General features: G+C 40.6%; 1 protein-coding gene across 1 annotated transcript in view; it reads left to right on the top strand.

Annotated features, from left to right (window-relative positions):
• Positions 1-27,856, top strand: part of LOC134754930 (SPRY domain-containing protein 7) — a 112,725-nt gene that overhangs the window by 76,622 nt on the left and 8,247 nt on the right. The gene's annotated exons all lie outside the window — the stretch shown is intronic.

Raw genomic sequence — 27,856 nt, 5'->3', positions numbered from 1 at the left:
GGCCTATGATGGCCGTGCTTTATCATTTTTCATAGTGATCGTAACGTTTTATTAAGTAGGTTTTATACATGACCCGATAGAAAATTAATTTCAATTATTTTAAAAAAAGGGAACCGCTTTCAAAAAATAATTTGTATATAAATACCCCGCCCCTATCCTTGTCCAGTCCCTATCTCATCGTAAAGTAAATTTCTGCCAAAAAGTAATTAATACCTAATAATAAGCAAATTAATAACCATCCGGGTAATGACTTAGGTTTTGAAGGCGGTGCCAAACCTAAAAAAAAGACACACTTATTTAGTTACTAGCTGTACCCGCGGCTTCGCCTGCGTGGAATTCGGCTGTGTCATGGCGAAGCAGACGCTCACGGGGACCTGTAGGCGCTTGAAGCGGAACGGGAAGTTGCTCGGGATGAGGGGGATGCGCGGGATGAACACGGCTTCTCCGGCGCCACACTCCGTCAGGATCTACGCCTACATATGTATTGCGTACGATGTCTTTGGGATCACAATCGAGACTCGCGCTGGCTTGCCGTTTCAGCCGAAAGCGAAGCGACCTGCCTGGCTAGAGCGCCATGAGTCTCTCACCGTGGTCTTTCTCAGACTCCTGAGACCGTGCCCCTTGTAGCCTCAATGCGTTGCGATACTTTCGCGGGAAGGCATAGTAACGCGTATAAGTCCCAAATCGTTTGACAATTACTCCGAAAACGACATAGAAAAATGTTTTTTTTTTTTTTTTTTAAAGTACCCACCTTCGTGGTCATTATTAAGAGGAAAGGGCACGGCCGCTTCTCCATACAAACGCAGTCTCCATTTTCCTCTATTATTATGAAAATATTTTTAGGTACATAATTTGATGTATATTTACCATAGCGAAACGCTACATTTTCTACGTTTGATTTTTGTTTGATTTTTTGATTATTGTAAAAATTAGGAGCGAAAAACAGATTTCATGGAAATTCTTTAATGCTTCTAACTTTTATAATAAGTAATTAAAAATTCCAAAAACACAAACGTACACGGGACATAGCTGTGGTTGATACACAACTAATTGTGTCAAAATATTTTGAATAATGTTAACATCAAGAGAGGAAAATGAGGACTAACAGTTGTACGAAAAGGTGATTTCGCGCGGGTCCTCCACTTTCGTCTTAAGTGCTTAAAGGATGCGATACGTATGATATGAATATGGATGCGATATAATTACCTACAATTAGGTATAATTTATGATGGAGAAAATTAATAATTTTAAATAATTACCTATGCAATTAAACGCGTGTTGATATGCGTGTTGATTTTACCACTATGTAACTATGAATACTTGATTACTTAATGTTTACTCTGTTCCCCAAAAGATGGCACTGTGCAATGTGTGGCAATTAATTTATTGTACAATTAAAAAAAATATTGTTGATATCCGTACCCCCTCTTCTAAACTTAGAGTTAATTTGGCAAAATCCTTCCTCGGTGGCGTACACCAGTACACAGTACGTTGTGACATGAATAGTCACAACGTACTAATTTCAGCGCCATCTGTTAGTTTGGCAGGGTACTCGATAGTCGTAGCACATATTTGAAGAAAAAGTTTGCACCTCCTTCCTAAGTAGCGCTATAAGATTCAGGTGCAACCTAAAGGGGCCCACTGACTATCAGTCCGCCGGACGATATCGGCCTGTCAGTTAGAACAAAAATTTGACAGTTCCGAACAACTGACAGGCCGATATCGTCCGGCGGACTGTTAGTCAGTGGGCCCCTTAACTCAATGAGGGCTAACGCGTATGAATTCGCCGCTAGGGGCGCTAGTGTAGATGGTGGTCTTCGCAAAGTTCGAAATGTCAAATGTCACTTGTCACTTCAATGACTGACAGCTGTTCTTTAGTATTTTGGACCACCATCAACAGAGGCGCCAACTGGTGAGCAAAAAAACGATAGCCCTCATTAGTCGAGTGTGCTCAAACGATAAAAATGTCAAATACGGCGTTCTTTGAATAAAAGATTTCCTTTGGCAGAATTAATCTTGGTGTTCTTAAGATGTATTTAAGAAGTGGAGCTACCCATATTTTTGATGTAGGGGGGTGGGGATGCTTAAGATTAGGTTCTAAGTCGTTTAGTATCATTTTCAACTAAATCAAAAGACGTATAGGTACGTAGATTTCATGTAAATCAGTTCAGGCGGTTATTGATTCCCCCTACAATATTACAGCTTCCTTTTCAGTTTTAAGGTAATTTTTTTGGGATAAAAACTACCCTAGTTCTTCTACGGGACTCAAACTATCTCTATACCAAATTTTATCTAAATCGGTTTAGCGGTTATTGAATCCCATACCAATTTCCACCTCCCTTTTCACACCCTTAAGGGATGATGTTTGAGATTCAAACTATCCTATGCTCTTCCCTGAGACTCAAACTATCTCTATACCAAATTTAAACTAAATTGGTTCAGCGGTTTAAACGTAAAGAGGTAGTAAAATTTTTTTTTTTCATATTTTTTGTATGTTCACTCCGGAATGGTGTCATTTTGATATCATAAATGAATTCGGCAAACCTGATTTATACAAAAACGATACCTAATTTGGCCTAGTAGCTTAAATTATATAGTTATCAAGATAAAGTTTTTAACCCCTTTTCCAGCACCTTGGGGGATGAATCATTAAAAACGCTGAAAGTAATTTTCTTGCTTTTTAATAAAATACCTTTTTGCAAGTTTCAAGTTCCTAGCTTAAAATAAAATTTGCACCCCAAGACAAACTTTCACCCCCTTTTCAACAAAAGTTAAATTTCCACAAACGTCGATTACTTTTTTTGTAATCGTCTATTATACCTTTCTAAGAAGTTTCAAAGCATTCGTAATGGATTCAAACTTTCAACCCTCTTTTAACCCCGTTAGGGGACGAATTCTTGAAAACGCTGAAATCACTTTTCCTGTACTATAATTATATGCCCATATACAAAGATTCAAGTAACTCACTCGAAAAAAATTTGATCTCCATACAAACTTTCAACCTCTTTTTCACCTCCTTAGGGGATGAATTTTCAAAAACGCTGAAATCAGTTTTCTTGTAATTCAATAATATATCTTTTTACGAAGTTTCAAATTGCTAGCTTAAAATAAATCTTGAACCCCATACAAACTTTCATCCCCTTTTTAACCCCCTTAGGGGTAAAATTTCTTAAATTTTTATAGCCTATAACCTGGCCGTGGATTTTTTCGACAGATTAGTAGTTTGCATCAAAATCCGTTCAGCCGTTTTCATTTGATGCGCGGTCAAATAAACAGACAAACAGATAAACAGACAGACAAAAATTCTAAAAACTGTTTGAACGTGTTCTGTTATAGATTCTAAGTATCCCCAGCCAATTTTTTTTCGAATATCTTCCATGAGTTCCATGTACAGACTTTCGACCCTCTTCCGCTTTATTATATGTATAGATTGCACTACTAGTTAGTATAGGTACGTACTTCTCGTATTTTTTTTCTATTTGGCAGCTAAGAATAGGTATTAATTAATTACTACGCGGTTCCCTTCTTTTTAAAAAGAATTTAAATGAAGTTATTACAGTTTTTACTTATATTTTGTTTTCTTTAATTTTATTTCTTACTTTTTAATAGTGTTTTTTATTTATTTATTTTATTTTTCTATTTATTAAATTTTATTTTTTTACTTTTTAAGGTTTGTTGTTTTTTTTGTTTCAATTTTTTACCTTTTTTTATTATTTATATATTTCATTTTACTTTTTAGTGAATATTCAATATTAAAATATAAACGTGTTATAATGATGAAGGGGCAAGTAATAAAATATGAAATATGTATATTTTTCGTATTCTTAGATTAACACTGATTTTTATTTTGATTACGATTACGACGTTTAAAGGAAACTAATATAGGGTGGGCCAGTGATAAATTCTCTTTTCGTATTGACGTCTTTCGTTAAAACATTGGCCCACCCTATATAAACCACCCTCATCAATAAGTAGTCATGAAATGGAACAAGTATAAATTTAAAAAAAAATTGAAAAGAGAAAAGTACTAGTTTGCGATAACCCAACTTTCCGCACGTAAAGTAGCACTTATTGAGCAACTGTATAAAAAAAAAAGTTTCACTAGCATAGTGGTTTCCTAAAACCACACAATTAATTTTTAAGTGTATTTATGTTATGTGACATCACATCACCACATCTCATGACCTTATTGTTTGGGTTAATGTAAAATTTCCAAGACCTTTACAATAACGGGAGAACAAAGGTACCCCTATTTAAATTGGCCCGTTGGACCTGTGTACACAGTACCTCGCATTAATTTGGCCGATAGGCGATAAGTTGCACGCCGGATAATCTTATCCGCCTATCTAGGCACAATAGCCATTACAACAAACTACCTATACTGAAAGACAAAGCGGTTACGGTGATGTCTTAACGCAACTTGTTCTGAAAGCTTTTAAATGAAATGCGGAGGTTTTGCTTGTCTCCTCCGTTCAACTTCAGCCGCTTAAGTGTCTCAGATAACGACGTCGTTTCATTTTGGCCGATACGAACCCTTTCATGTTCAGTGCTCCTTTAACTAAATACAATGAATCCGGAAAGCATTAAATAGGCTACTTAGTGAGGTAAGTAGATGTAGGTAAATATTGTACTTAGATGATGTCATCAAATCTCATGTAAAATCGGATAAATTATATTTAGCAGATTGTAGGTATATAGATGAACTTCTTGTTAATCTTATTAAAGCTATGCGCCTACAGTGATAATCTGAACAAAGTGCAAGTACAATAATCTGAAACAATTAAGTTATTTAGTCGTTATCCATTTTTGCCCGACTGAAGTACATTATAGTACACAGTGAATGCAGTCACAGCCTGCTTGCTGTAAAGGTAGACCAGGTCAGGTACCTAGTTTGTTTGCTTGGGCAACTGTTTGGTGTGCGGGCACATGGCGGGCACGATGGAGCTGCACACTCGCTGCACACGCAGTCACGCACCGAGCACAGGAATAAAAGTGCACTCTTGACTTGACACATTTGTGGAGAGCCTGCGCCTTGCCTGAATGAAAGGAACTGTGTTGGAACTCGGAGTTGACTTGTTTTTACATATTTCAGGATGTAAATTAAAATCAATAATATATTATACTCAGTAGGTACCTAATCAACAAACCTGTGATAACTCGGGGTATATATTCTAGGGATTTGATATCGATAATAAATATGTAAATATATATTTTGCATCCGTCAGCCGCCCATTAGTCAATTATATTGTCAAAATAGTTTTCATAAAGGACTCCTTTCAGGCTTATTATGCAAAATAATATGAAACGAAATGGTTTATGTACCTAATGGTATTTTTATGTATTCACTATTTATGTACTTTTAGCAATAAATGAAGATGGAGTAATATAGTTTGTCAAAGGACTGTCTCATTTCAAATATAGACAATCATACTATCTTTATCTTACACTAGTACTAGCACCCAAAAGAAAAGGATGAGTAGTTTTTTTTGTTCTTATTTACTGACAATTTGGTTTGACCAACTATATTTAAGAAATAATAAATAACGATATAAAATGATTAGAATAAAACATTTAGTGCCAATGTGGAAATATTAACCTGGTTTAAAAATAAAATAAATTCTTCGAAAAAACACCTTTTTAAAATGTAAGAATAGAATCATACATATACAAAGCGATTTTGTATAAATATATTTATTTTGTAGAACATTTCGATGTTGACAGTAACGTCGATATATTTAATTGTCGATAAAATATTTTACTACGTCACTTTAGTATAAGTGCCCCGAGTTATCCTAGGTAGGCTAATCAAGAACCAAACAAAAGTATAATAAAAGTAAGTAAGCAGATAAAAAGAAATAAATAAATATTATAGGACATTCATAGGTACACACTTACACAGATTGACTAAGTCCCACGGTAAGCCCAAGGAGGCTTGTGTTATGGGTACTCAGACAACTATACAATACAATACAATACAATTAGCCTTTAATCACTGACTATTTTAAAGATATGTTTAGTTTCTTTATAATTGATTAATAGTTTTCACTAGTCAGGTTGTCGGGGTTTTCGACAAAAGCCTCCTCTAAAGCTTTCCAGTCATCTCTATTTCGAGCTGTTCTTATCCACTTTGGGGGGAAATCGTCCTCCCATCTAATTTTCGGGTGTCCCTGACCTCTCTTGCTGTATGAAGGGAACCAGTTCGTTATATTTTGTGTCCATTTGTCTACTTTCGATCTTGACATGTGACCTGTCCACCTCCATTTTCTTTTTCTTATTTCTCTGGCTGCGTCTCTAACTTTGGTTTTTTTCCTGATTGTTGTCAGTCTCCATCTGTCATTTATTCTTATTCCTAGCATGCTTTTTTCCATGCTGTGTTGACAAACCGCAATCTTTTGTATGTTTTTCTTAGTGCATGCCCATGTTTCACAACAACCGTATGTCAAGCATGGCAGTAGACAGGTATTGTAGAGTTTGGATTTGATTTTCATTGGTACACTTTTGTTTTTCATTATCTCTTTCATAGACCAGTATTTGTTCCATGTATTATTAATCCTTTTGTCTAGTTCTTTGAGCATTTGATCTTCTGGTGATAGACAACGATATCACAAACTATATAGAGATACTACGCATCCCATGAGTCAGATAGATAAATATCAGCGGTAACCTAGTAAAGTTAGATTTGAATTATGCTTGAGTAAGGCCAAGCTAAGTTGGCAGCGATTTTGACAGCACAGACTGTGCAAGTACTACTTAAATGTCATAATCAGGCATCGTAAACTGCGAGCGAAATCCATTGAAATGACGTATGACAACCAGTTACAATCCTAGTACTTCAATGGATTTCGCTCGTAGTTTACGATGCCTGATTATGACATTTAAGTAGTACTTGCACAGTCTGTGCTGTCAAAATCGCTGCCCACTTAGTTTGGTCTAACTTTAATAGATACTTTAAAGATGCCTAATAACGTTAGGCATGTACTTACATGCAATATCGGTAACGTGAAATAATATAGGTATAGTCTGTCAAACCATTTCCGTCAGCAGAAAAAACGGCGAATTAATGTAGGCGCGAAGGCTTATTGTCCCATAGAAAATTTGAATGTCGCGCGTTTTTCTACTGAAAAAGTTGTTTAACATAATATACCTAAAATTATATGTAGTTACCTAATTGACCATCAAGAAAGCAATGTATGTTTCTGCTGCAAGTGCAAATTATGAGTGAAGTAAACACAGTAGGCCGAGCACATGATTGGCGCGACAGTATCTCGCCGCGAGACAGACTACCCTTCATTTACTAACTGTATAAATTAAAGAGGGACGGGTAGTCTATGTCGCGGAGAGATACTCTCGCGCCAATCATGTGCTAGCCCGGCAGGAAGTTTTAATTCGGCAGTGAAAACATTAATAGAAGAAAAAATACAAATAAAAATAACTAAAATAAGTTTCCCTAAATAACGCAACATTATTTAAACAAAAAAAACACGCACAGTCCCCCTCCGTCCGCAATTAAAAGCTTCAGAGAAATCTTCGGTTCTTCTAAACTGCGAATATAAATGCTTTGACTTTTTTCAAAGCAGTCGAAAGGTACCCTTACAAAACAATGGTCAGGAGCCGAATCTACTATGGACATAATATTATTCAGATTGTCCTGAAAACTGCCAATGTAATTTAATAGATTTTTCCATTTATTTTCGGTGAATAAAATATATTGATTTAAACTAACACGATATTCACTTATAATTTTAAACTAACACGGGACTTGATCCATGTGTCTATGTGTGTCCGTCGTGTATGTGCGATTAAGTCCCGTGATGTTAGTTTAAAATTATTCGGTGAATAAGTAGGTATACTGAGTCCTCTCCTTGTACGTTTGATCCGAAATGAATACGACACCCTGTACACTTCAAAGTAAGGAGTAGGGCTGTAATTTGCTAACAAATTCCTATTAAAAACCGTGGTAACAATGACAATATTGGATGTAGAATCAGAACTGAATGAATGTCTGCGTCTGTCGACTGTCTTCTTCCCTCTCCTCGGCATTGTATCGCTGCGCTGGCGAGCAGTCCACGTTAATTTATTGATAAATCCGGTACGGCGCAGGTTGAATTAATTTCTGTCCATTCAGCAATTAATGCGGTCGAGTCGTTGCACTCGAACTGCAGTATAGCTACACGATTGTTAATTCAGACCACAGACAGTGCAAGTGTCCTGACCTCGATACAAATTGTTAGTTTAGGTAACTTAACTGTTAGCCATAGCCAGGCAGGGTATTTCCCCGTTTCGTTGCCCACTAACTTTACACCTAGGTACGTCCTATATTACACAAATATATATACCTACCTTGAAGGATCTGACGATGGGTTACTGTAGAAATCGAGGTATCTCTTCAAATACTACCTATAGGCAGAGATGGGCATTAATCGATTAACTTTTTAAAGGACTAATTAATCGATTTAAAAAGTAAATCGCCGATTAATTTAGTCTGTCTCGATGGCGGGGTCTCTCGACGAGTGTGTACAGCAACAGCAGCACGCATTACGTACACATTAAAAACCTTTCCAGTGATAGATAACACTGAAAATCCAGTGAAAATTATAAATGTGCTTCAATAATACAAGATGGATAGTGCAGATATAGGTAAGTAGTTGGCGTGGCATCTCTATAAGGTAATTGTGTAAATTATAAATGTGCTTCAATAATACAAGATGGATAGTGCAGATAGAAGTAGTTGGCGTGGCATCTCTATAAGGTAATTGTGTAAATTATAAATGTGCTTCAATAATACAAGATGGATAGTGCAGATATAAGTACTTGGCGTGGCATCTCTATAAGGTAATTGTGTAAATTATAAATGTGCTTCAATAATACAAGATGGATAGTGCAGATATAAGTACTTGACGTGGCATCTCTATAAGGTAATTGTGTAAATTATAAATGTGCTTCAATAATACAAGATGGATAGTGCAGATTTAAGTACTTGGCGTGGCATCTCTATAAGGTAATTGTGTAAATTATCAATGTGCTTCAATAATACAAGATGGATAGTGCAGATATAAGTACTTGGCGTGGCATCTCTATAAGGTAATTGTGTAAATTATAAATGTGCTTCAATAATACAAGATGGATAGTGCAGATATAAGTACTTGACGTGGCATCTCTATAAGGTAATTGTGTAAATTATAAATGTGCTTCAATAATACAAGATGGATAGTGCAGATTTAAGTACTTGGCGTGGCATCTCTATAAGGTAATTGTGTAAATTATCAATGTGCTTCAATAATACAAGATGGATAGTGCAGATATAAGTACTTGGCGTGGCATCTCTATAAGGTAATTGTGTAAATTATAAATGTGCTTCAATAATACAAGATGGATAGTGCAGATATAAGTACTTGGCGTGGCATCTCTATAAGGTAATTGTGTAAATTATAAATGTGCTTCAATAATACAAGATGGATAGTGCAGATATAAGTACTTGGCGTGGCATCTCTATAAGGTAATTGTGTAAATTATAAATGTGCTTCAATATTACACGATGGATAGTGCAGATATAAGTACTTGGCGTGGCATCTCTATAAGGTAATTGTGTAAATTATAAATGTGCTTCAATATTACACGATGGATAGTGCAGATATAAGTACTTGGCGTGGCATCTCTATAAGGTAATTGTGTAAATTACAGATAGGTATGGGTTTAGGGCTTGTAGCGCAGGTGTAATTATTAAAAAGAGAACGACATATGAGTATGAAAGAGTACTAGCTTTTGCCAGCGAGTTCGTCTGCGTGGAATTGGTAATTTGTGTTACTTATTTTTACCGAATCTGCTTTTTATTGATCCCCATACAAACTTACAACCCCTCCGGGGTTTAACTGTTAATCACTTTACATACTAAGGTACGCGTACAATTTTTTCTTTTATCTATTAAGGTCTACCAACAATTATTAGGTATATGTTAGACATTTAAAGGAAACATTCAGTTAGAGGTAAACACAGCATTAAGAAAAACCGGCCAAGTGCGAGTCGGACTCGCGCACGAAGGGTTCCGTAACTTCCGTACCATTACGCAAAAAAGCGGCAAAAAAATCATTTGTTATATGGGAGCCCCATTTATATTTATTTTATTCTGTTTTTAGTATTTGTTGTTATAGCGACAACAGAAATACATCATCTGTGAAAATTTCAACTGTCTAGCTATCACGGTTCATGAAACAGCCTGGTGACAGACGGGCAGACAGACAGACAGCGGAGTCTTAGTAATAGGGTCCCGTTTTTACCCTTTGGGTACGGAACCCAAAAAAAGAAACAGTAAACTTAAAGTAAAAGTTATTAATGGCTAAATAACAAAACTTAAGTCCCCGGCAAGCTCGGCCGAATTTCACCTTCCTATACAAACGGAGTTTCGTTCTCATTTTAAAACTACGTGTGTGATTGTAATGAAACTTTGCATATATAATAACATGAGGTATATCTATGTCCGTAATTAGTTTATATAGCTCCAGTTTATAAAACAAACGAAATAGAGCAAAAACAATTTTTGTATGAAAAACTATAACTAGGATGTATTCAATGAAACACAATGGCGTTCATGTAAGACTGTTTTATTGTAGATACTGACGGTGGGTACATATACTCATTTTTATACCTACCTACATAAGAACATACATCACATTCCTCCTCTCGGAAAAATATATGAAAAAAAAAGGTAACAATTCAACAAACGAAATAGAGGCTTATGTATATGCGCCGTAAGGTGCATTTTTAAATAATTGATTTATGACAACGACAAGTGCTTGTTGCTATCCAGTTACATACTAACATAATAACATAGGTAAGTACATACATCAGTCGGCTCCTTATGTGCTAAACTATATATAATTTACCAAACTATGATTAAGTACAAAACTCTTAATCTACATGACGATATACCTATCTGTTCTTCCAGACAGGGTGTGAGGTAGAATAAACTGATACTTACAACGTTAAAAGCTAGGTACATACATCTTACAACTAAAATAAACACAACTTTATAACGAATAACATTTGGGTAGGACATTGTGGTAAATTTCTACTAGATATTTGTAGCCTTAATTAATTAAGTAGGTGCCGCTTAAGGCTACTGCAGAAGACGTTCTAGGAGCCGTCATGTCGTTCCCGAATGGCTCAGCTGGCGGCCTAGATGGTCTCACGCCGCAACACCTAAAAGATGTTTTAAGTAGTGAATGCAACGGAACGCGTGACGAGCTCCTTGTACAGTTAACGTCACTCATTAACCTTATGCTTACAGGAAAAGTACCCGAGGACGTTATCGATATCCTGTACGGCGCAAACCTATGCGCCCTACAAAAAAAAGACGGCGGTATCCGACCAATCGCTGTTGGATGCACTTTTCGCCGCCTAACTGCGAAAATTGCCTGCCGTGCCATTCTCGAAAAATTAGGCAGAGAATTTAGCCCTTTCCAACTCGGTTTTGGATCAAAAAGCGGTTGTGAAGCCGCCGTCCACGCCGTGCGTACTTACGTGGAGCGTCGGGCTGGTGAGGTGCTGCTGAAGGTGGATGTGGCTAACGCTTTCAACTCCGTGGACCGTAGCGCCCTGCTGACCCAAATCAAAGAAAAAATCCCGGAAACTTACAATTATCTATGGCAATGTTACAGCTCACCTACGAAACTTTTATATAAATCAAACCTTTTGGCCTCCTCCGTTGGTTGTCAGCAGGGTGATCCTTTAGGCCCAGCCATTTTTAGTCTCGCCATTCATCCTATCATAAAAAATCTAAATTCTAAATTAAATATCTGGTACCTGGACGACGGAACCCTTGGAGGTGAAGCCGATACTGTTTTAGACGATTTAAAAAAACTAACATCCGAGTTGAAATCTATTGGCCTAACTCTGAACTTTTCGAAGTGCGAACTCTTCATTTTGAACCCTTCTTCCGATCGCAAAATTATAGAGGACAGCTTTGGTATGACAGCCCCTGGAATAAAAGTTATTAGTGAAAATCAGCTTCACCTTCTTGGCTGCCCTATTTTAGATCAATCTTTCGACGAATATGTCAATACCAAAATCCAAAATTTCAGTTCTGTTTCGGAACGCCTACTGAAAATTAACATGCATACCGCCTTTACCATCATTCGATACTGCCTTTTCGTACCCAAATTTACTTATGTTCTCCGCTGTAGTCACCTCTGGAAGCATCCCACCCTACTTTTAAAACTTGACTCCTTAATTCAGGATACTCTGTCATCTGTACTCAACGTACGTTTTGAAGAAAGGTCCTGGATCCAGGCCACTACCTATTCGGCACGGTGGCCTGGGTATCCGAAAGATTTCCAGTGTGTCGCTGCCTGCCTTCTTGTCCTCGATGCATGGTGCTCAAAACCTGATTGGAGGTATTTTATCTCGCTCTCTCGGGGCCATAGAGGCAGCACATTGCACCGAGGCCAAGAATGTTTGGTTACTAACCTGTGGCAACACAGACCCGCCTGCCAATCCTTGCTCGCAGAGGCAATGAGACGAGCCGCTCTGCCGTCTAGTACGGAATAACCTTGTTGATACGTCAACTAGTACAGCGGATCGAGCTCGTCTTCTTGCCACTGCGGAGTGGGAGTCGGGTCTGTGGCTGCAAGCTCTACCCTCCCCGTCCATAGGTACCCTATTGGACAACACCACCTTTAGACTGGCGACTTGTTTGCGCATAGGGACTGTAACCAACGTCCCCCATCGCTGCCGTTGTGGTGCCATGGTGGACAGACATGGACATCATGGGCTTTCCTGCGGCAGAAGCGCCGGACGAATACCTAGACACGCCAGCATCAATGATGTCATCCGAAGGGCCTTTGTCAGCGTCAAAGTTCCGGCCATACTGGAGCCCGTAGGTCTGGCTAGGGACGACGGCAAGAGGCCTGACGGTATGACTTTGGTGCCTTGGAGGATGGGACGGCCTCTAGTCTGGGATGCCACATGCGTTGACACCCTCGCGCCGTCCCACCTTCCGGGCACTAGCAGTATTGCTGGTCGTGCCGCGTCCATGGCAGAAGACCTCAAACGCCGCAAATATGCCACCCTTGGCAGCAGTTATATTTTTGAGGCGTTTGGGGTCGAAACGCTGGGGCCGTGGGGGCCAAGCGCGCGCCGAGTATACAAAGAGATAGCGGCGCGCCTTATAGACGCCACAAGGGACCAGAAGGCTGGCCAGTATTTTGCTCAACGCATTAGCATTGCCATTCAACGTGGCAATGCAGCCAGCCTTCTGGGCACACTGCCCATCGGCAGTGACTTGGAGGACGTGTTTTATTTATAGGGCCTTTATTTTAAGTTTATTTATACCTAGTTTGTATTATTATTTTTACTGTCTTAATAAATATTTCAAGTTTAAATTAAGTAGGTACATTTACAGGCTTATGAAAAATGGGTTTTATGCAAAGTAGGTATTTACCTACTGATAATAGGTGGATACATGTACTGTCTATGTATCTTAAGAGTATGACTAATTTGATGTATTTTTACATATTCACGTTAGTTTATTTTGCTTCATCATTCATATCGGGCTTACATACGGACAGAGATAAAAGGCGTTTTTTTTTAATTTTTTTTTATGAATACCTAGTGTTATCGTGCGTTTACCTTTCCTACCGTACTCATGCGAGCCTACCTAAATTTTATAATTGATTTTAGCGCGCGGGCGCCGCGCCCTCGCCTGCTCCGTGCTCGCGACCGGCTCGCGGGCCGGCGTGCCCGGCGGGGGCAGTAGGGCCCTGTTCGACTCGTCCTCTTCCAATGATGCTTCTGCATCTTGAAATTCTGGGGGCTCTGGTCTGGAGAGAATTTCATCTTGCTGGCTCGGTGAAGGCAGGGGAATATCGGGTTCAGAAGATAAGTTGTCACTGGATAATGAGTAACGTACTACTTTTCTTTTGATAAGTTGGTCTATGTGTTTGCTCCCGTCTTGTTCCCCAACCTTCACATTGTATGTGACAGCGCCAGTACGCTCTGTTACTAAGCCTTCTCTCCACTTTGGGCCATTTTTAGAATAATTTCTAACCAGTACCTGGTCCCCTTGGCGTAGCTCGCGCGTGGTCCCGCCGGCGTGGCGCAGCTGTGCACTCTGCGCCGCCAGCACGCGGGCGGCGGGCGCGGCGCTGCCGGCGCGTAGCAAGTCCAGACGCGTGCGTAGCCGCCGCCCCAGCATCGCCACGGCGGGCTCGCGCGCCGTGCTGCTGTGCTGGCTGTTGCGATACTGCAGTAAAAATTTTAAAAGGGCGGTCTCCACGTTCTCACCTTCGGTGGTGGCCTTTTTGAGTACCTTTTTAACAGTTTTGACTGCGTTTTCTGCGGCTCCATTACTTGACGGATGGTATGGAGCTGTAACAACGTGGAAGACGCCATTTTTTTGTAAGAACAACTCGAAGTCGTGGGACGTAAACGGTGGGCCGCCGTCAGTGACTAGTTGAATGGGTAAGCCGTACCTCGCGAAGACCTCCCGCAACTTGATAGTCACGTGTGCGGCTGTCGTGCCGCTCGTCATTGAGAATACTTCGATCCACTTTGAATGAGCATCAATAAGGAGGAAATAAGTTCGGCCATTATGATGTAAGAAGTCGGCATGAAGTCTTACCCAGGGTTCGGCGGGCCAGGCATATGTCGCCGGGGCGGCGCGCGGCGGCGCGTCCAACTCAGCGCGGCAGGCGTCGCAGGAGCGCGCGCGCCGCTCCAGGTCGGCGTCCAGTCCCGGCCACCACACGTAACTTCGTGCAATCTGCTTCATGCGCACCATACCTACATGACCGGCGTGCACCTCCTCCACCACCTGTGCCCGCAGACTACGGGGGATTACTACACGATACCCCCATACTATGCAATCATGATCGATGTGCAGCGTGTCCTTGCGGTGGAAATAAGGCTTTTCATTCTCGATTTCCGTATCTGAAGGCCACCCGCTCATGATGTACCCGTACACTTTGCATAGTGTAATGTCTTTTTTTGTTTCCCTCGCCACGTCCCTATGGCTAAGGGGGAAAGTTTCTTCCACAAAGTGTAGATATGCCGCGTCGTCTTCATTATTGTTCCTCGACCCTGCAGGGAGCGGTAGACGGGAAAGACCGTCCGCATTACCGTTTTTGTCCGTCGATACGAATTCTATAGTGAAGTCGTATGCTGCCAGTCGCACTGCGTACCTCTGTAAGCGGCTCGCGGCCGTCTGAGGTATGCCATGCTTCGGACCAAAAATGTATGTGAGCGCTTTGTGATCGCTTCGAAGGGTAAACTTACGGCCAAATAGGTATTGGTGGTGCTTGTTCACTCCGTACACGATGGCTAGCGCCTCCTTGTCTATCTGGCTGTAACGCCGCTCGGTCTCGCTAAGCGTACGCGACGCGCAGCACACGAGGCGCTCGGTTCCGTCGGGTTACCGCTGAGCCAGCACAGCGCCAAGTCCATAGGCACTGCTGTCCACGCAGAGAACCAGCGGCAGCGATGGCTCGTAATGTGCCAGCGCTGGACTGTTCAACAACTCACCTTTGACTTGTTTGAAAGCCTGGTCACACAAATGTGTCCACTGCCACCGGTTTCCCTTGGCCAGTAGAGCATACAGTGGGTGTAAAATAGAACTGATATTGGGTATAAATCGTGCATAGTAGTTGACAAGACCCAATGCGGCTCTAAGCTGTGACACATTTTGTGGCACAGGTAAATTTTCAATTGCGGCTATTTTATCTTTGTCCGTATGAAGGCCATTTTTATTTATCCTATAACCAAGGTAACAAACCTCGTCTTTAAAGAATTCACATTTTTCGAATTTAATACGCAACCCTGCCTCCCTCAATCGAGTTAAAACCGCTTTCAAATTTTTCATATGATGGTCTTTATTTCTACCAGTAACACAAATGTCATCGATAAATGCCACTACGCCCTCCAACCCGCTAAGCGTCTCTTCAATTAGTTTTTGAAATATTTCAGGCAAACTGCACTTTATTCCGAATGGAGCCCGTCGGTACACAAAAGTACCTACGTGTGTTGTTATAGCGGTTAGAGGTTGTGAGTCATCATCGAGAACCAGTTGTAAATATGCGTTCTTTAAATCTAATTTAGTGAACTTTTCCCCTCCGCTTAAAGCAGCAAACAATTGTTCAATGCGGGGCAAGGGATAGTGAAACTCTTTTAAACACTTATTTACAGAGACCTTGTAGTCACCACATATGCGAATCGAACCGTCGCGCTTTATTACGGGAACTATGGGCGTCCCGTATTCTGAGGTGTCGACTTTATAAATCACATTTTCTGATTGCAACCTTTCCAGCTCACGCTCGACTGGCATACGCAGCGCTAATGGCAACGGTCGGGCCTTACAGAATATCGGAGAACTATCTTTCAAATGCAAGCGTATTTTTGTTTTAAAAGTGCCTAATCTGTCATCAAAGACCTCTGGGAACTCATTTTTTAATTGAAGCACCAGTGGATCATTGTTGTCAGAAATATTGTTTATTTTAATCGAAGCGAGATTTAATTTACGCAACCAAGATCGGCCTAACAAGGGCGGGCCGCCGTTATCAATAACAAACAACGGTAAATCAGCTGACTCGCTCCCGCTCGTGACACGCACTCTGATATACCCCAGTGGAATTATTGGTACTTTCGTATATGAATGGAATCTATCGTCATTTATTTGTAAATTTAAATATGAAAAATGTTTATCGTAGAATTGTTTTGATATCGCCGATATTCTACTGCCCGTATCAATTTCAAATAAAATATTACAATTGTCAACCTTAAGTTCGCAATGATAAGGTCCATCTTTTATCTTACTTTTTACTGATAGAATCTTGTACATACCATCACTCATATCGTCGTCCGAACTATCACCATCAATGTAGTTCTGATACTTTGACCTGCCGGCACTATCACTTTTCTTACACACTGTAGACAAGTGTCCTTTGTCCTTGCACAGATTGCAAGTATACGTCTTGTAGCGACACTTGTTAGGCGCGTGTCCGTCCCGGCCACAGCGCCAGCAAGCGGGCCGCCGCTTGGCCGCCGCGGGCGCCTGGCCCACGCGGTGCAGGCCGGCCGCGCCCTGCCCGAGTCCTGCCGCCGGCGCCCCGCCGTCGCCGCCGCCGGCGCCCCGCCGTCGCCGCCGCCGCGAGCCGCTGTCTCAGCGTGCCGCTCGGCCGCTTCCAATGCGACTAATGCGAGCGCCAACTCCACCGCCTTTTTGTAGTCCAATGTGGGTTCCGCGAACAAGCGCGACCTCATATCTTCACTTCTGAGGCCGGACACGAATTGGTCGCGTATATTTTCCTCCAGCTTTGAATCAAAGTTGCAATATGTTGCGAGATGTTTCAAATTTTGAAGGAAAACTCCGACCGATTCGCCTTCCGCTTGCCGCCGCTGTCGAAAAATATGCCTCTCGGCTATTTCTGATCTTTTTGGGTCCAAATGGTTTTTTACAAGTTCCACTAGGGTTTTGTAGTCCTTCGTTTCTGGATGATCAGGTGCACACAGATCACACATCAATTCGTAGGTCGCTGAGCCGACGTGCGTTACTAACGTGGCCACGCGGAACTTTTCTTTAATCTCATTCAGTAAAATATACTGTTCCACGAGCCGTACGTACGCGTCCCAATTCCCTCGACCATGTAGATCGAATTCGTGTACCTTTCCGAAAGGCATGATCACTAATTTCGACTGATATTCACCAATTCGTCGCCAGTTAGGATGTATTCAATGAAACACAATGGCGTTCATGCAAGACTGTTTTATTGTAGATACTGACGGTGGGTACATATACTCATTTTTATACCTACCTACATAAGAACATACATCACAATTCGCTGCTAAATTTCTTTTTATTACTATGATATCTGAAGCTACATAAACTAATTACAGACCTAGATATACCTTATCCTATTGTAAGTACCAAGTTTCAGAGCAATCTAGCTAGTCGTTTTTAAATGAGAGCGTAACTACGTTTGTATGGAGAACCGAGCTTGCCGGGGACATACTACATATTTTATTATGTTAATATTTAATAACTTTCGGAACCTGGGCAATGAGTCAGAATGAATGTCACAGCAGTGAGCAGTGGCTTGTTCTACACAGTCGTGGAATGGGTGAATTGGCGCTAAAGACGGTATTCTTTCCTAAATACCGGAGACAGAAGGTCTAATTTGTTTCTGGGATATCTATCTATATGGCACTCTAAATCTTATTTTGCGCAAAAGTTGTGGACAGTCTACTATGTAGTTATTTCAAAGTTTATATAGAAATTGGAGATCTAGCAGGTCTCTTCTTTTATCAAGTATTAATTTGGAAGTGTCGTAGTCTCTCTGAATAAGATGTGTATTAGCTAGCTAGTTGTGTGTGGCTAGATATATGACAAATAAATCTCTTCTGCACTCTCTCTATTCTGGGGCAATAAGTTGAAAAGTGTGGCAGCCAGAGAGACCGTGCTACAGTATTCTAAGATGTTACGAACGAAGCAGTTATAAAGAAGGATTTTAGTAGGTACCTACTTGCTGTTTCAAATTGTTTACCAGTTCTTATGATAAAACCTAGCATTTTAGAAGCCTTCTTAATAATTGCGTCAATATGAGGATGAGGTACAAAGGTAATCTTTTTGTCAAATGTAACTCCAAGGTCTTTGATGTGATCAACTTGGCTAAGGTACTCCCCAGTCCCCAGCGACGTTACGCTAAGCTACCCAATGATTGGCATGATTGGGTTTTCGGCGCGGGAATGATTTAAGTAAGAGTAGAGATAAACAGATATAGGTAGGTTAGTCTGAGAAAACATCATATTATGCCTCATGAATAACGACTGTGAATTTTATACACACTATGATACAATTTTATTTGTTATACAAGGGTGCAAAGTTGTATTTTACCCGCGAGTGTGGAATTGAAACACGAGGGAGTGAAATGATTCTATACTTGAACCACGAGCGAAGCGAGTGGTTCTAAAATAGAATACTGAGCGTAGCGAGTGGTTTCAACACATGAGAAGTAAAATACATTTGCACCCGTGAGTAACACAAAACTTTTCCCCTCACTATAGCGAGGAAAGTGCAACATCCACAGGCGTTAGATCATCTTCATCACTGGAATCACTAATTTTTTTTACGATAATACGAAACAGAAAACTGGATGTTGTGTATTTTTACGTGTCGGAGCTGTCGGAGTCGGCGAGAAATTTTTGTTGACAATCAATCAATCAATTACCCGTTCCTTTATCAGTGCTACCATTCTGACAGCCATTTACTATATAACAACAGCCTGATATCTTCGCGTGTTGGGGCCCAGCAGGGGGACCCTTTAGGTCCATTGATATTTTGCTTGGCCATGCAGAAAGTAATCACATCTTTGGACTCACCCCTGAACGTGTGGTATTTGGATGATGGGACGATTGGGGGTGATCCAAAAACAGTTCTAGATGATGTAAACAAGCTTGTGCCAGCGTTGAAAGGGATCGGTTTGGAGATAAATCCGGGCAAATGCGAGCTCTTCTGCTACGATTCCGCCAATTTTGATACCCTGTCAGGATTTGAGGCAATATTGCCAGGGGTGCGTTGCCTGCAGAGGTCAGAATTTTCTCTATTGGGCGCGCCTATATTTCCAGAAGGAGTCGGTTCTGCTCTGGAGGAGAAGAGGTTGGCTTTAGTTAGAGCCCAGGCGCACCTCAGCAATCTATCGGCGCACGTCTCGCTAGTTCTTCTGCGGAACTGTTTCGCGATGCCTAGGATTACGTACATTTTGAGAACGTCTCCCACCTGGATGTTTGAGGATGATGTTGCGAAGTTAGATGACACACTGAAGTTAGCGTTAGAGTCTATTTTAAATGTGCATCTGAATGGGACGCAGTGGACGCAGGCTGCTCTTCCGGTGCGTCATGGTGGGCTTGGGATCCGTCGGTGTCGTGAGGTAGGCGTGGTGGCTTTCCTTGCCTCAGCGCATGGGACTTTGGGGCTAGTCACTCGTATATTGTCTTGCAATGGTGGCAATCCCCAGATACCTTTTGCTGCTGAAGCATATCTCTAGTGGTCCTCTATTTGTCATGGTACTGAGCCGCCAAGCAATCCTGCCACTCAAAGAGGTTGGGATGACATATTGTGTAAGAAGGTGGTTACGGATTTGCTGAGCGAGGCAGTCGGCTCTGATTTAGCGCGCCTCAAGGCCGCATCTAGGTGTGAGTCAGGAGCATGGCTTCATGCATTACCTTCCCCCCAGTTAGGCACGCTGCTGGATAATGATTCTTTAAGGATTGCGGCTGCCTTACGGTTGGGTTCGAAGGTTTGCGAGGTGCATAGATGTATATGTGGAGCCATGGTTCAGGAGGACGGACACCATGGGCTTAGTTGCCAGAGGTGCGCTGGTCGTTTTTCGCGTCACCACGCGATAAATGAGGTAGTTCGCAGGGCTTTGGTCTCAGCCAGCGTTCCCTGCGTCCTGGAGCCTCCGGGTTTGTGCCGTTCGGACGGCAAAAGGCCAGATGGTCTTACGTTGGTTCCTTGGCAGAAGGGCCGGTGCCTCTTATGGGACGCAACGTGTGTTAGCACCTTTGCCCCGTCCCATCTGAATCACACCATCAGTACTGCTGGTTCGGCTGCGGAGTATGCGGCCAAACAGAAGCATATAAAGTACTCTGCCTTGGAACCGACGTATGAGTTCATACCGGTGGCGGTGGAGACTGCAGGATCTTGGGGTGCGGAGGCTGAGGAGTTTGTGTGGCAATTGGGTCGGCGACTAAGAGAAAGGGGTGGCGATCCTCGCTCCGGATCGTATCTGGTCCAACAGATCTCCTTGGCAATTCAACGGGGCAACGCTGCCAGTGTCATGGGGACTTTTGAACCGGCTACGGTCCGAAGTGGGGACTTGGCCTAGTTTAATTTAGTGTTTAAGATTGACGAAGCCTGTAGCTGATTTATTGTTGTAAGCACTTGACGAAGCCTGCGTTGCTGATCATGAACTATGTGTTGTAGTTATACAATTAGAAAATCAATCAATCAATCAATACCAATCAATCAATATCATTTATTTGCAAGAATACTTAATTTTAGTTACAGGATGTTATTGTAGTACCTATATTGAACAGTATTCTATCGTGATTAAACGATGCGCAAATTTTATAGTACCTATATACTTAACAAATAATTATCAGTCTAGCACATATGTTAGACTGAAAATAATTTTATTATTGAATTTAATTTTAATGCATGCAATAACAATTACGATTAATATATTTCACTTGGACTAGTATCAATACAATACATCACATTGGTTTATTATAACTACGTTACATAAAAACCCTCTTAAGGTCTTTTCAGGTTTCTTTTGTTTAATATCGTATTATCGTAAAAAAAAGAGTGATTCCAGTGATGAAGATGATCTACGTGGATGTTGCACTTTCCTCGCTATAGTGAGGGGAAAAGTTTTATGTTACACACGGGTGCAAATGTATTTTACTTCTCGTGTGTTAAAACAGTCGCTACGCTCAGGATTCTATTTTAGAACCACTCGCTTCGCTTGTGGTTCAACGATAGAATCCTTTCGCTTGCTCGTGTTTCAATTCCACACTCGCGGGTAAAATACAACTTTGCACCCTTGTATAACAAATAACTATTTATTGTTAAAATAACTTTTAATGTAATAAATAACACACCCATTTAATTGTCCATAAACTCTTGCAGTATGGGTAATTGGGTATGTGTCATCTATTGGTAGGTAGTTGTCGACTACTGGTAGGTGTCGACTATTGGTAGGTATCGACTATCGGTAGGTGTCGACTATCGGTAGGTGCCGACTGTTGGTAAGTTTAGAGTATTGGTAGGTACCAATTATTGTTAGGTGCTGACTACGTGGCACTCGGGTACTCGTAGGTGGTATGTGTCGACTATAAGGCCAGGATTACACTTGTAAGTTTTACTTACGTAAGTAGGGACACAGCTATACTACAGAATGAGATATGAATATCGTTATCTCATTCTAGCAAATAGCTTTGTCCCTACTTACGTAAGTAAAACTTACAAGCGTAATCCTGGCCTAACGCCTAGATAAAGTGTAAGTGTCAGTCAATTTGAGCATATGCTTACATCAATCATCGGGCGATGCATCCATTATCTCACGTCCACCCCAGTTTTCCACGGGACTCATATCTATACCAAATTTTAACTAAATCGGTTTAGCAGCTTAAGCGTGAAGAGGTAACAGTCAGACAGACACACTTTCTCGTTTATAATAAGTATTATATTAGTATGTATAAATTAAAAAAAAATGTATTTAATAAGTATTTATTGACGACAATGGGCCTAACTCTAAAACATACTTTTTATAACAAAATTGGAGTCTAATAGTCTCCGAGTGAACATACCTGTATACATATAAAAATACTAGTGGCTCTGTGAACTGTAGACGTCGCGATAAGCTTAAAAAATTAAAAATACCTCAAAAATACTTACTTTGTTGATTCATTACCACAGCGAACTCACAATGGTCTTAAGTGCCATAGGTCCTACTGGCGCTTAAGTCCTTTATGCCAAATTTCCGACTTTTACAACTTTTACTTAACACATTCACTGCCCCCAACGCACATGTGCGTTCACCGTCATACAAGTTTGTTCCTAGGCCACGCCCCCTGGCAGTGAATGCGTTAATTAAAACAAAATCGTCACTAAGTTACACCATCCGCACTTGACAGACTGATCAACGTTACCCGGCGCGACGGCGACGCGGCGGTTTACTATGAAACTTTCCATACAATACAATTTAGCGCCGGTTAAGGCGCTAGTCGTTATTTTTGGCCGTAAACTCTTACTTTCTAGAATATATATCTTCTTAACAGTTCAACAAAAAATTATGAAAAAAAAATATATGAATCTACATTTTATGTACAACATTCCTAACGTTTGACTTTTTCCCTGTGACTTATAGTTTCTCCATAAAAAGAACATTACGACAGGCCCTTTTGCGACTAACTTTGCTTATATCTCCTAAACGGTTTATTCGATTAAAGTTATTTTTAAACTAGAATAAATGTTTTAACAGGCACTACAAATGCAACGTTTCATAATGTTAAAAAATCATATTTTATTTTTGAAGAAATCGAATATTATTCAACATTTCGTGCGTATGTAGCTCGAAAACGGCGTGGCCGGCACTGCCGGCAGTCGCGTGCTGGCTTTGGGACGAGAAGGCTGTGTCGCTCGTCACTCCGTGCCTTCCTAGTAATCTGTATGCTTGTGCTGAGCCCAAGTGCAATAAAATTGGAGTTATTGTGGCCAAAGACTAAATAACTGCAGAAAGTTGACTTGGTTCTGACGCGCTTTAGCGCGCTTAACACGGTGTTTCGCAGCCTATTATTACGAAAATAATAACAATATTTCCACTTATGTTTGAGAACGCTTCATTTGAAATATAAAAATTAAAGTTTTCTAACATGCGTTCGATTCCTAACAAAATAATAAATAGTTGATTAATATAGGCTATCAATTTACGTTGTGTATAGATATTTATTTTTAAGTTAACTAAATAAGCGGTTTCACTCACGTATTTTTAGTCACTCGCGCGACATGTTACGGAGAGCCTAGGTCTCCATTTTCAAGCACTAACACCGTCCCCAGTCCGTCCTTGCCGTCGTGACCGCTACTCACTCAGGCACTGTTAGTGCTTGAAAATGGAAACCTAGGCTCTCTGAAACATGTCGCGCGAGTGACTAAAAATACGAGAGTGAAACCGCTAAGTTAGTTAATATGTCTCACGATAGTTCAAATTCGATTTATTTTTAAGCTAATTTTTTTTTAATTGTGTTGGGAGATCTCCCATTGATTGGTGGTTGTTGATGATGAAAACGAACAGTGACAAGTAAGAGTCAATTGATAATCTTTTATAAGCTAATCATAAATGAAAGTAGGCATAATCCAAATATAAACTATAATATTTATAAATAATGACCCTTACAATTGATCAAGCCGTTTAGTAAAAATACAAAAACGGCTTGTCGTATTTTTTTGGCGAAACTAATATAAATTAAGGCGAAAGGAAAAATCCAACGTACTGAAAAAGTGTATGAAATGACGATGGTAGGCGATGACAATTTTTATTTTGCGTGTTTCGCTGGCTGCCATTCCTTGCCCACCAACGGAGCGACAGCTGACGTCCACGAGGGTTCATCATACATAGCCGTTAACCACTATATCGGAGTTATCATGGCCAAAACATAAATAACTGCAGAGCGCTGATTTGGTTGTGGCGCGCTTGTAATATAATGATATGATATTTCCCACGTAATGTTTGGGAAAACTTCGAACTTCGAAAAATAATACTCTAGTTTAACACTAATAGGTAGGTAACAATTTCCAAAATTGTATATGTAGGTAGACTAGGTAGTAGGTACTTAATTTTATAAGTTAATTATTAATGGCATTATTTATATTTAATTATTACGGATAAAAAAATTACTATAAAATAAACACACTGCACGCCTCAATTTAGTACGAGGGGCGTTCAATAAATTCTCGATATTGATATCTTACAACCTTTTTGAGTATTTCTTTTGTTACTGGCCACTAAGAGTCATCCATAGACTTAAAAAAAATAAGTAAAATTCAAACCGATATGTTCTTGTTTTTCTGCAATTGCCGAACAAACGTGAGCACCATGAGCGATTTAACAATGTTAATTAAATTAGAGCATCGAGCCGTAATAAAATTCTTGACCAATCAGGGTAAAAATCAAAAAACTATAAAAGAAGAAATGGATTGTGTTTACCGTGAGTCTGCTCCTTCTTTATCTGCCATTCAAAAGTGGTCAAGTGAATTTAAACGTGGGAGAGAGAGTATTGAAGATGATCCTAGACCAGGCCGGCCTGTAGTAGCTACTTCACAAGAAAATATTATCAAAGTGGAAAAACTTATATTGGAAGACGGCCGAGTGAAGGTAAAATCAATAGCTCAAATAACCGGTCTTTCTGTTGGTACCATACATGATATTATCCATTACCATCTTAATATGTCAAAAGTAAGTGCGAGATGGGTTCCGCGAATGCTGACACCGGTTCAAAAAGATATGCGAGTAGCTTGTTGTTCCGATTTTATTGACCTGTGCAGTGAAAATCCTGATGAGGTGCTGCAAAAGATAGTTACTGGAGATGAAACCTGGGTTCATTATTATGACCCAGAAAGTAAACAGGAGTCCATGCAGTGGCACGTTAAGGGTACAGCTCATCCCAAGTAGTTCAAGGTCATCCCTTCAGCTGGCAAGGTCATGGCCACAATATTTTGGGATTGTGAAGGAATATTACTGATCGATTACAAACAAAAGAGTGTAAATATCACAGGACAGTACTACGCTAATATTCTAAGTCAATTAAGGGGTGCAATCAAAGACAAGAGGCGAGGAAAATTAACCAAAGGTGTTCTGCTTCTGCATGACAACGCCCCTGTGCATACTGCTCATATTGCCAAGGCGGCTATTCTTGAATCTGGGTTTGAAACTATTACTCACCCACCGTATAGTCCGGACTTAGCCCCCAGTGACTTCTTTTTGTTCCCCAATCTTAAAAAGGATCTGCGTGGAAATCGATTTTCTGACGATGAAGCGTTGAAGGCGGCAGTGGAGGAGCATTTTGACACCAAAGATAAAAATTATTTTTATGAGGGATTAAAAAAAATAATAGATCGATCTTTTTAAGTGTATCAACATAGGGGGGGAGTATATTGAAAAATAAAAATATTAAACTTATCGTATTTGTTTGTTTTCATTCACATACCGAGAATTTATTGAACGCCCCTCGTACATACTAAGCTCTAGCTATAAGTCTTAATCTGTCGAATTGACTTAGGTATTTATTTGTAAGAAACAGATGACACAAATTAACTAATTGAGGCTTGTAAAGTATAATGCACGAAAGTAAAGTATAGTATAAGTATAATGCAATGAAGGTTGACTGGTAGAGAATGCCTCATAGCATTAAGTCCGCCTTTTGTACGATTGTATTTTCTTTTGTGCAATAAAGATTAGATAAATAAATAAATAAATGCACAAGGGAATATATTTTTATTATAATTTACGAGCTCCACTAAACGCATGATCTACTCATACTCAAACGATAAAATATCTGCAAAAGATACACAAATACGAATATAGCGCCAACCGCGCGCTTCTGGGCTGTAGCTTATTCTGTAGCTCGTTGTGGTGCCGCGAAACGAAATTCACGTACGATTGCAGTGAGCGGGGTGCGGGTACAGAGACGCTGAGAAGCTCAAGGACAAATTAGCGACTATCGTCTTAATTTTACGTCTAGTTTTTAGTTTTAGTTTTTATGCGGTACTAACACTAGTAATAAGATTGTAATGTTTGCTAACCATGTATGGACCTTTTAGTCTGGATTAAATGATTTTTATTTTTTATTTATTTTTATTTACTCGTTAATCGATAAATTTTGCCCAACTCTGCGTTTATTAGTTATTCTGTGACTCTGCATAGGCACACCCAGTGGCGTAGCGTGAACTAGTCTAGCCGTGGGCGAAATTGCATCTGCGAGGCCCTTTTCTTACACTGTGCCCGAAGGGACCTCGCGCGAAGCCCCCCTTGGGGCGCGAGGCCGTGGGCGACGGCCCACTTCCCCCACGCCTAGCTACGCCACTGGGCATACCTACCTATACAGTGATTTGGGTATTTTTATAGTATTGCCATAGATAAAATGATAAACCTGTTTGGTAGGTATTGCGTATTTCGTCTCGGAAAGCATTGTTTCGTAGTGCTGATCAAGACGATAAAATAAAATAAAAAGGCATTATGAACTGTTTTGTGAAGTCGGTCCTTCATGCTGTTCAAAGTTATTTATCTATCTTATCAAATATAGGTTGGCAATCACGACGTGCGACCAATACGTGCCATTTGCAACCCACCGCCTTGTACTTGATGGCGAGCAGTGCAGCTGCCGTGCCGAGAGCGAGAGCGTAAGTGGCCGGGACCCCTCGACTGCCGCGCCGCGGGCGCAGGACGCAGCGGATGCGCCTAATCACATCAATGCGAATTCGCAAGGATACTTCATATCATCCAACGCGTAAGTGCTGTTCATTCATCATTCGATGACTTTTGACGAGCATCATAATATGATGCAGAGCTAGATACCTAAAAATGGATATTCATAATTTAGTCAGGCTAATAAGTAAGTAAGTCATCATCTTCCTCGCGTTGTCCCGGCATTTTGCCATGAGAGCCTGGGGTCCGCTTTACAACTGATCCCAAGAATTGGCGTAGGTACTAGTTTTTACGAAAGCGACTGCCATCTGACCTTCCAACCATACTGGGTAAACTGGACAAATCCCAAAAAGGCCTATCGGGATTTGTCCGGTTTCCTCACGATGTTTTCCTTCACCGAAAAGCGACTGGTAAATATCAAATGATATAGTAAGTGTAAATATTATAAGTAATAGAACGGAATGAAGTAGTTCTTAGTTCTGTTGGTTTTTGACCGATTTGTTTGTTCGTTCCTATAAATACCTGATTCAATTTACAATTAATAAGATACATTTACGTATAAACATTAATTTGTTCTTAACTATTTCAGTTTCACGTACCGGTAAAATTGTTTTAATATTTTTGTTCAGTTTTAAAGCAGTAGAAGCGCTAATGGCCTAGCGGTAAGAGCTTGCGACTTTCAATCCGGAGGTCGCGGGTTCAAACCCCGGCTCGTACAAATGAGTTTTTCGGAACTTACGTACTAAAATATCATTCCATACCAGTCCAGGCACTTAATGTGCATGTCCGGATGTCCGGTTATTTGGATCATTCTCCCTCTCTCTACTCTAAGAACCCGAGCACACAGAGAGCGGTTTAGAGTTCTGCGTTCCGTGTTTAGACTTCTA

This window comes from Cydia strobilella, chromosome Z (assembly GCF_947568885.1).
Source record: "Cydia strobilella chromosome Z, ilCydStro3.1, whole genome shotgun sequence".
NCBI lineage: Eukaryota > Metazoa > Arthropoda > Insecta > Lepidoptera > Tortricidae > Cydia > Cydia strobilella.
This window is presented reverse-complemented; position numbering and strand designations above follow the sequence as displayed.